This window comes from Camelus dromedarius, chromosome 17 (genome assembly GCF_036321535.1).
Source record: "Camelus dromedarius isolate mCamDro1 chromosome 17, mCamDro1.pat, whole genome shotgun sequence".
NCBI lineage: Eukaryota > Metazoa > Chordata > Mammalia > Artiodactyla > Camelidae > Camelus > Camelus dromedarius.
Window position 1 is genome coordinate 21,381,448 of NC_087452.1, and position 10,494 is coordinate 21,391,941.

The following is a 10,494-nucleotide window of genomic DNA, read 5'->3' on the forward strand; positions in this document are numbered from 1 at the left end:
CTGGTGGAAGATTTTTGTCCAGATCACTCAGGTGGCTAAATAAAAAGCATCCTGTGCCCATAGCAGGACAGTCTGGATGAAGGCGGGGAGCACAGTAACCTGAGTTTTTGTTTCCTGACAGGCTTTTTGTTTTTGGATTTTTTTTTTTTTTGCTTTTGTTTGCCCCTCTAACCAGTGTATTGGGAGTGGATTTGTTACATACTCTCCCTGTAGTAATAGATAGAGCTGATATGCTACCAAATCTTTCTTCTATTGGAATTATAAATGCTTACGTCCCTTACATGAAACTTGAAAGGAAAAGATACTATAGTTCTGTTCATAGATGTTGTTATGGATTTTCAACAGATTTAGAGGCTATATTCTAAATGATTGTCTTAACGTGGACTCTTTTGTATACATGAAAGTCACTCTATGGATGACTTGTGAGTCATGTGAAAGAGGTTAATCCTACGGAGCAGAGCTGGCCAAACTGTAGCCCATGGACCAAACCCCACTTGTGGTCAGTTTTTTTTAAATTTTACAGGGACACAGTCACACTCACTTGTTTACATATTATGCACAGTTTCTTTTGTGCCACTATGGTCGAGTCATATAATTTTGACAGATACTACACGGCCTGCAAAGTCTAAATTGTATACTTTCTGGCCCTTAAAGAAAGCATTTGCCGATCTCCACTCCAGAAAATCTAAAACTGATGCCACGTACTCATGATTGGAAGAGATGTGCCGTATGGGTTAAGATTGCATGGGCAGAGCCAACAACAATTTCAAATAAGAAGCAAAACCCTGAAATTGCAGAGATAGATGCTCCAAATGGCAGCCACCCACTTGGTGCTTCTCCCATGGACACATGCATGCAGCATGCTCCCTGGGGGAGAGACACCAGGGAGTTGTTTAATTAATGACCAGCACTTTGTCTGCTCCACAACAGAAAGCCCAGCTTGTTCTAAATATAAACGTCACCCTTAAACTCCTTGAAAATCACTTTTCTCTGTAGTGTGCAACTTTTTTTTTTTTTGGCATGTAAGAAACCATAGAGAAAAAGATTGTAAAGAGGTTGGTTACAGTGAACTGTGCCACTGATTTATGGTCTAATAAATAAATGGAGGGAGAATCGTGAAGATGAACCCAGCTTCTCACAGATGATGGATCCCGGATACCCAAATAATTCCTCCTATCAATGATCCTATTTTAGCATGAAAATATTGGGAACCAAGATGTATGGGGTAAGTGATGTGGATAAAATTTTCTTCCCAAATTTGTGTTAAGTGAAAATGTACGAGGAAAATGCAATGTTCGGGTGAGTCTGCCTTTCCCTCTTTTTCTCTTGCCTCAGTGATGGAACTCTTGCTATGTGCCAAGACTTGGGTAGACCCCCCCCCGCCTGAATGCTGGAGCAGCATGTCAAAGTGAACATGTCTAAGTTGGCACTCATGGTTCCTCTACCCAAATCTGCTCCTGCCTGGTCTAGCCCTGCCCATGTAATGACAGCAGCCCCAGTCAGCTGTTCACGCCCCAAACTAGGCACTCCTTTGGCTTCTCTTCCCTTGATTTCTCCCATCCAATACATCACCCAGTTCTGGCCATTCTTCCATCAAGATATAACCATTTTTTGACAACTTCTCCATATCACCATCGACATCACCACAGTCTCCACATCAACATCTCTCCTTGGATGCCTGAATGAGCCTCCATCGTGGTCCCATTGCTTCTGTTCTGCCCTCAAGGCTCTGTTCTTCCCATGGCAGCCCAAGTGTTCTCTTCAAGATGAAAATGAAATCATACCCTTTCCTTGTCCAAATTTTCCAATAGCTTCTCTTGCCACTCAAATTCCAACCCTGCCATCTTTGAGGCCCTGCATGATCTCGCCCCTCACTGCTGCTCCAACTGCACCATCAATCACGTCCTCTTCTCCATCATCAGTGCTGTGGCTTCTACACTCCTTCCTGTTCTTCCAAACTACCTGCTCAATCCCACCTGATAGGTGCCTTTGCACCTGCCCTTCCTTCTGTCTGGAAGTCTCTGCCCTTGAACAACCACATCACTCTCTCCCGTATTCTTTGCCAGTGGTTCTCAGTGAGGGCAGCTTTGCCCCACAGAGGACATTTCGCAGATGTCTAGACACATATCTGACTGTCACAATTAAGGAGGGTGCCACTGGCCTCTAGTGGGTGGAAGCCAGGGTACTGTTGAGCCTCCTACCTACACAGGATGGCCCTGTGACGAGGGGTTACCTGACCCCAACTGTCAGTAGTGCCAAGGATGGGAAACCCCACCCTGCTCAGTTCTCTGCCCAGTTGTTTCTTCCTTGGAAAAAAACATCTTTGATGCCCTCTTTTCAAAGCAGCTTTCCCCATCTTCTAGCCCCACTCACTCTCTTATTCTCTTAATTCAGCTCAATTCCTGGAATTGGAGTATGCATTTATGTTTTTTGGTCTCCCATCCCCCCCTTATATGTAAGTTCCCTGAGGGCAAGAGCTTCGTCTGCCTCACCACTGGGTCTTCAGTGTCCAGGGCAATGCCTGGCCCACAGTAGGCCTTCAATAGATGTTGATAGATCTCTGAGGTTTGGAGAGGTTAAGTAACTCGCCCAAGATCACACAGAGCTAGTAAGAAGCAAAGCCGTCCAGGTGTCTATCAGCCCCTTTTCAGCCACTGCATAGGCACATATAATCCAAGGAGCAGCTTTGTGCTGGTTACACAAATGCAGCTTGAAGACAATTTTCTCAACTTTCTCCTTCCAATTTTCCACATTCTCCCCATGCTCTATGGCAAGTCCCTACTATGCAGAAATCCTTGATCCATTAAAACCCAAATCCTATGACCCCTTGGCAAATAGTTAGTTTTTGTACCTTCTCTTCCTAATCCAAAAATGGCCAATACAAGTGAGATGGAAATGCGGGGCAGCTAGGAGCCAGATCCCACGTGAGCTGTCAGTCTATCAGCAAACCCCACTGTCAATATTGGATTCATTGTCTGCTTAACCTCAAATTCTCTGTAGCTTTTCCCTCCCAGGCAAAAATTAGTGGTCTTCTGCGTCATCTTGGCAATAACAGAGGAAGACCTGAAATGATTATCCTCATTTAAAGGTAGCATGAATTCCTGGCTCTTTTTTTAATGAACATAAAATAGTGAGTATCCTTTGTTCTTGCAAAAGCCATGCGCTTTTAAAAAAAAGTGATTTATTTTCCCTTCTTGACTTTTCTATGCCTTAAAATCGCTTCAAATTTTATTTCACAAAGCCTTGACATTTCTATATTTTAACATTGGACATACTCACCTTGGGCTTGGCCCATTTCTCCAGATTTTCTTCCAACTCACCTCTGCCCCCCTAGTCCACTCACCCACTCACACACATACACAGACACACAGACACTATGTAGTCATTTCTGATGATGAATAAACAGCCATTGTAACTATGGAAATGGTCTTGAGTGAGAGAGCCAGTTGTCAAAGGGAGCCCCCAACTGGACACCACCCAGGTTGCAAAATGGAGGAAGCTACTTCCTCCTTGCCAGGAGGTTCCCAGACTTCTGGCCGTGGGCTTGCCTTTCTGCCCTTATTAAAAGCTGTGTGCTTTTCATGGCGCAGGAGCCTGTTCTTTAATGAATTAATTTCTTGGCGGCCCTCTTGGTGTGCAGCTGAGCACTTCAGTTTCTCATTTGGGATTTCCTGTTGACCTTGACCTCCCCCGGCTCTGGCTGGGAAAGTAGCCTGCAGACTAGCCTGATTTCAGCCTCGCTTAGTCTGAATTACTTCTTTTTAGGAGACACACTGCATTTGTTCCCCCTCCATAATCCCTCAGAGGTCTTCAACTTGAGAAGGGCCCTGAAGCTCTTTGAATCACATTGGAGCAGCTGCTGTCTTGGCTGCAAAATTTAAATTAGCCAAGCTTAGAAGAAAGTGGCTGAGGCAATCCATGTTTCCAGGAGGTAGGCTATATTGAACAAGAGGCAGGATGTCACAAGGTGGAAAGAATCTAAGCCTTGGAGAAGGCATTGGTTCACATCTTATTCCACTGTGTACAAGCTGTGTGACCCAGGCTAAATCACTGAAACTCTCTGGGCTTCCATTTCTCCACAAAATGGCATTTCCTATACCTACCATTTTAGAGTTTGGGGAAAGATTAAGAACACAGTATATATAGTGCCTAATAAAGTGACTAATGTATGGTGGGGCTGTTTGTATTTTTACTGAAAATCTTAACTACAAAAATATTTATTTTCTGTTAAAAGCCCAGTGCTTATGTATCCATCTAAAGACAGTCCGTGATTGGGTTCTCATTGGGTTTCTTCACTACCTACCTGTGACATTGGGTCACAAGCTTCCCCTTCCTGGGCTCTGAACTGCCATTCTTTAAGGAAAGAGGTATCTTTTTAGCATGTGCACTCGCCTGGACCCCATCAGCCTTGGGTGGGCTGAATTACTTGGGTGGCAGACCAAATTTTTATTCTGATTCTCTGAGCTCTCTAGTTCTGTGTGTGTTTGAACTGCCTCGGCTCAGCCTCTTCTGCTGAACACCTAACAAAGAGCAGCTACAACTGACTTTGGAAAACCACAGCCTCAGCATTGGTATTGAGTTAAAGCTTTGACAAGTGATACGATGATAAAACGTCTCATTTACAGTTCCCTAGAGCCCTGGGAGGTGGAGATGATCATCCTGTGCCCATATTATAGATGAAGAAACTGTGACCTAGAAGCCATTCGCCCACAGGTTGGAGATGAAAGCCAGATTTCCAAGCCCCACGGGCCTCCCCACTATGATATGAGGGATGCTCTGTGGTCCTGAGCCTCAGAACAGCCAGACATTATGCTGATGTGCAGCCTCATTAAAACACAAACTGCACAACTCGTATTGGATAATGTCACCAGACCACATCCCTTCAAATATGGGGGATTATTTTCTGGCTCTCTACCAAGGTATAGTCAGTAATGGCTTTTTAACAGAGGATATGAATGTGAATGTCTTTTGGCCAAGTGTGAATGGATAGTAATGATGGTGAAAGCGAGAACAGTAGCAGCTCTTTCTTATTCAGGGCTTGCAAAGGCCCTGGGGTAAGTGTTTAAAAGAGACAAACTTATTTAACCCTCTTTAATGAGCTTCATAACAATCTCATGCAGAACTTGGTGTGTCTATCCCCATGTGACTCATAAGGAAATTGATACAGAGAGGCAGAGTAACTTGCCCAGCATCACAGAGAAGGTGTTGGAAAAGCCAGGATGAGCACTTGGCTCTTCTCTGATTCCAGAACCCTACTCTTAACAATTTTATACTGCTGTTGCAATACCAGCCTAAACTTGCAATGGACAGACACATTAGCAAAATATTTCTATGTCTGCTCGATGCCCAGTACTCTAGTAGGTCTTGGGCAGATGTCACTGCTGCCTGGAGAAGCTATGAATTTGTGGGGAAGACAGACAGATGAATAAACAGGTCAGTCCAACTTACTAACAAAGTGTTATAGTAGACAGAGCACAGAATGTTGCAGGAACACAGAGAAGGGAACAAGTCACTATTTCTGAGAATGTCATGGACAGTGTCCCAGGAGCACTTTTGGATGAGAAGTTGATTTGGAGGAGAATCAAAGTACATTCCAAGGAAGAACAAAAATGTATCTAAAGGCATGACAAAAACATGGCTTATCTTTGTAAATATTGATTCCTTTTTTTTTTTTTTTGTTATGGCTGAAACATAAGGACTAGTGAAAAGGAGAGAAAAGGAAAACAAAATGGAGGGGAAAAAAAAGTCTGAGGCAAGAGAGGGGACGACATTCTATATCAATCTAGAAAGTTGGACTGACTACTTAAAGAAATAAGAGCATACAGTGTTTGAAGCAGGGGAGAGCCAGGACGAGATCCAGTTTTTGGAAGGTCATTCTGTTGACTGGAAGACAGACAGCAAAGGGAAGTGATGGTAGAAATCTCAGCTAGCAGGCTACTGTCAAAGTCCAGCAAAAAAACAAAAACAAAAACAAACAAACAACAACAACAACAACAACAAAAACAACACATGGGCTGGATCTAAGACCGTGGAAATTAGGATGAAAAGAAAAGAGGGTTGTGGGACACATCAGTTTATTGACATGGAGGTCAGGTGGAGGAGAGGAAAAAGCTGACTCATGAGCTAGCTCATGGTAATTAGTTTTATGCTCTGTTAAGATAGCAAAAACAAGAGAAGGAGCAGGTTCAAGAGGAAATACTGCTTTTCTTTTGGTTTTATGATATCTAGGTGGAGAGGACCACAAGGCATTTGGGAGTAAGAGTTCGAAGTTCAGTGGAGAAGTCTTTTTAGTAGACACAAACTAGGATGGCTGCCCAGTTCACCCCCCATCTCCCAATGACCCTGTTGGTGTTACCTGTTCCCAGTCACACCTGATCCATCTAAGGCAATGGTTCTCAGCCAGGGATGACTTTGTCCTGCAGGGGACCTTGACAATACCTGGGCAAGTGCTACTGGCATTTAGTGGACAGAGTCCAGGAGGTTGACAAACACCCTGCAATGCCCAGAAAAGGCCCCCTCAGCAAAGAATTATCCAGACCCAAATGGCAATGGTTCTGAGGTTGAAAAATGTTTGTTGAAGGGTGGAGACTTCTTACCTAAGTAGGGCTAATCAGAAATTTTCCTCTGAGGCATTTGAAGACCCGAATGGTGGTACTTCAGAGATGGGAGGCAGCTGGAGCCAAGTCATATTTTGCGGCTATCTCAGAAGGAAGGTGAGTGAGGACCGGCTGATGATGTCTCCTAGCCTCTCTGGTTGTTTTATTCTTCCTTTGCCTCTGCACATCATCTTAAGATGCTCCAATACATTTATTTTATGTTCAAGATGTGCTTTTGTTAGTCCAAGTTTGCCAATAACCGAATAACTTGTATTAGTGAGTGCTCTTGGTTGCTGATGGCAGAAATCCAATTCAAGATAGTACAAGTAAAACACCTACTCTTTAGCTTATGATTCCAGGAATTTTGGACGTTTGCTGCCTCCAGACACATTTAAATCCTGGATCTCAAATAATGTCGACAGGGATCTTTCTCCCTCTTCCGTTGCATTTGGTTTTCTGCTTGCAATCAATGTTGGCTTTGGATCTCTGTGTTCTGCCACCAGAATAAGACAGAGAGAACATGCTGGACCAGCACAGACTAGAATTTCTACTCTCTTCTAGAAAAACTGGAATCTTATTTGGGAAAGTTTTTTTTTCAGTTCTGTATCCTTTATTTTTTTCCTTTTGAAGTACAGCTGATTTACAATGTTGTGCTAATTTCTGGTGTACAGCATAGTGATTCAGTTAATGCATATTTATATATATATTTTTTCTATTCTTTTTCATTATAATCTATTACAAGATACTGAATATAGTTCCCTGTGCTATATAGTAGGGCCTTGTTGTTTATTTTGCAGTTTGTATCTGCTAATCCCAAAGTCCTAATTTAACCCTCCCCGCCCTTTCCTTTGGTAACCAAAGTTGTTTTCTATGTTTGTGAGTCTATTTCTGTTTTGTAAATAAGTTCATTTGTATCATACTTCAGATTCCACATGTAAGTGGTATCATATGCTATTTGTCTGACTTCACTTAGTATGATCATCTCTAGGTCCATCCATGCTGCTGCATAAGTTATTAATTGTTGAGCGTTAGAGCTGGAAGCAAACTTAGGAATCTGCCATTGCCTAATTCGTTCCACCTTAGCGACCTGCGAAGCCACACACCGCCATCAGTGCCAGGAACCCAACTCCAGATTCTCAAGCGGCGGCACCTCCCGCAGAGCCTTAGTGGAGTCTCCCTGGGCGAGTGGGGCTGGAGCCGGACCGGAAGCTGGCTGTGTAGTTTGAGATCCATGTTGTAAAAACACTCCAAGCTTCTCATTTTGATTCAGGGATGCCAAGTTACTTTTTCACTGCTCATTAGTACCTAGGTCTAGAAGTCATGGCCGTTAAATCAAAACGTATGGTTCTGTGGAAGAGACTGCTGACGGCACACTTACGCTCCCATTGGCTTCCCTTTAAGTACCGTGAGACCGTGAAACCGCGCGAGACCGTGAAGCCGCGCGAGACCGTGAAGCCGCGCGAGACCGTGAAGCCGCGCGAGACGGGAAGCCGCGCAAGTCCGTGAAGCCGGGCTCTCGTCAGAAGCTGAGATCTCGTCAGAAGCCGGGATGTCGTCAGAAACCGGTTTCTGGTCAGAAGCCGGGTTCTCGTCAGAAGCCGAGTTCTCGTCAGAAGCCAGGAGCACTGCTTCAGCGCTGGCCCCTAAGCCTCCTGCTTACATGCCTCCAGGCCCTTTTCCCCACTAGCTGGTGCAAAGGAGACAACTCCCTCCGTGGAAGTCGTGTGTGGATGATGGTAGAGCCTCCACCAGCCTGGGCTTCCAAATAACTGCGTGGGAAGAACCCCCTGCGACCCTGTTAACCTACTCAGAACTGCTACACCAACAAGAAGTCAGCCTCAGCGTTGGTGCTCCTATACATTGTAGGCTCTATGCATTACAGTAGTTAGCCGCGCTCAGACACAAGTTTATTCGTTTGTTCCGTTGTACCACGCTCATTTTGTTAGATTGGTTACTGCCGGGTTGCCAGAAATACTTCTCTTAACGCAAAATGGAAGAATTCAGCTCCATGGGGGTCCGATTTTGAGATAGATATCGTTCTCTTGATCTGTCTGTTGAATTTACGGTGTGTTTCACTTGTCCTGATGACAAAGACAGTGAAGGGGAGAAATGACATCGTCTCTTCAAGATCTCCAGTCAGCTGCTGTGGAACTTAAATTAGAAGCAGAGACCCGTGCCTCATTTTTGCAAGGAAGCTTTAAACTTCATCACAGTAGCTTTTTTCTTGGGTTTTCCGGAGCCCTCGGTTCTGTTCCCAAGGGCTCCTCCCTTCAGGTTTGTCAGCACGCTCTCTATTTTTAGAGGACTGACTATCTCTCTCTCAGTGACTCAAAGGCAGTCTCCAAATGATTCTTTCCTCACGAAAGGGGAGGAAGGCTTGCTTCTGTAATCCTTCGCTGAAGAGTGCCTGCCACCTGGGGAAAGAGTCTCCAGAGGCCACGCCAGTGAGGACAAGTGAGGCGGTCATAAAGCAGCAACAGCCGCAACAACCACACAGCACAGCCAGAGCTTCATTGCAGCTGCTGCTTCCTGAGCTCTTCCTAAAGGCCGGTATGTGTATTATAGACCTTGTATTGTTTAATCAGCACATTATTGGAGGCAGCTGTTACTACCCCATTTTACAGGTGAGAAAACAAGCTGACAATGGTGAAATAGTTTATCCTATTTAGTGGTGGTACTGGAGCCTGGTGTTGAACTAGCTTTCCTGGCTCTAAAGCTTGAGCCGTAAACGATCTGAAAGATGTCCCTCGCTGCTCACGTGTGGGGGAAGGCAAGTGAAGGACTGAGCTTAGGAATATACATTTGAAGAGTATGTGAGGACAGGGAGGTTTTTCTGGGAGAAGGAAAACAGGATATTCTGTGGGTTGGCAGAGTTAGGGGTATGGGATACTGTGTTGTGCTGTGGGACTGTCCACAGAAGGGCTACAGTGACTTTGCCATTCGCTGAATCTCTGACTCGGAGACTTGCCAGGGTACTTGAACTTGAGGTTTTCTAGGCTCTGTGACTCCCAGTGACCAGTTCATACTTTCTGATTCAACTCTCTGTGATGCCCAGATACTCTGCAAGCGGTGTGTTTTGTACTAATATTTTCCTTTTATGTTATTCCTCCATTTACCCCCTCTTCAAACAGTCATCCTAGAAGTGAGTGTCTTAGATTGTGTTGCCCCAGAAACTGACCACTGAATGCAAATAGGTGATTTGGAAGGTGGTTCCAGGAACACTGGAAAGGGGTTGGTGAAGTGAGACAGGGAAAAGGAGGAAGCCCACACAAAGTAGGGTGGTGAGCAGGCTACCCCTCTAGGTGCAACTGGAGCCCAGTCCCAGGGGCAAATCCCTGGGGGACAGTGTGCCACATCCTCAGAAATGTCCCACCAGAAGCGGAAGATACAAGCTGAGAGATGATGGCTGGGGCACCGAGAGCATCTGCTCCAGTGGGAAAAGGTACAGAAAACACTATCTGAGAATGAGGAGGGCTTTGTTCACGGAGGGGATTCGTTAGGTGTTGCTATAGAGACCCAGACCAGGAAATAAGGAGAACTACTTTTTTCTTTAAAAAGTTTTTTTCTTTTTAAAAATTTTCATAAATTGAAGTATAGTTAATTTACAATGTTGTGTTAGTTTCCGATGCATAGCCTGGTGATTCAGTTATGTGTATATATATATTCCTTTTCCTATTATTTTTCATTATGAACTATTACAAGATATTGAATATAGTTCCCTGTGCTATATAGTAGGACCTTGTTGTTTATCTATTTTATCTAAAGCAGTCAGTTCTCCAAATCCCCAACTCCCATTTTATCCCTCCCCATCCCCCTTTCCCCCTGGTAACCATAAGTTTGTTTTGTATTGTTTTTTAATATATTTTTATTGAAGTATAGTCAGTTTACAATATTGTGT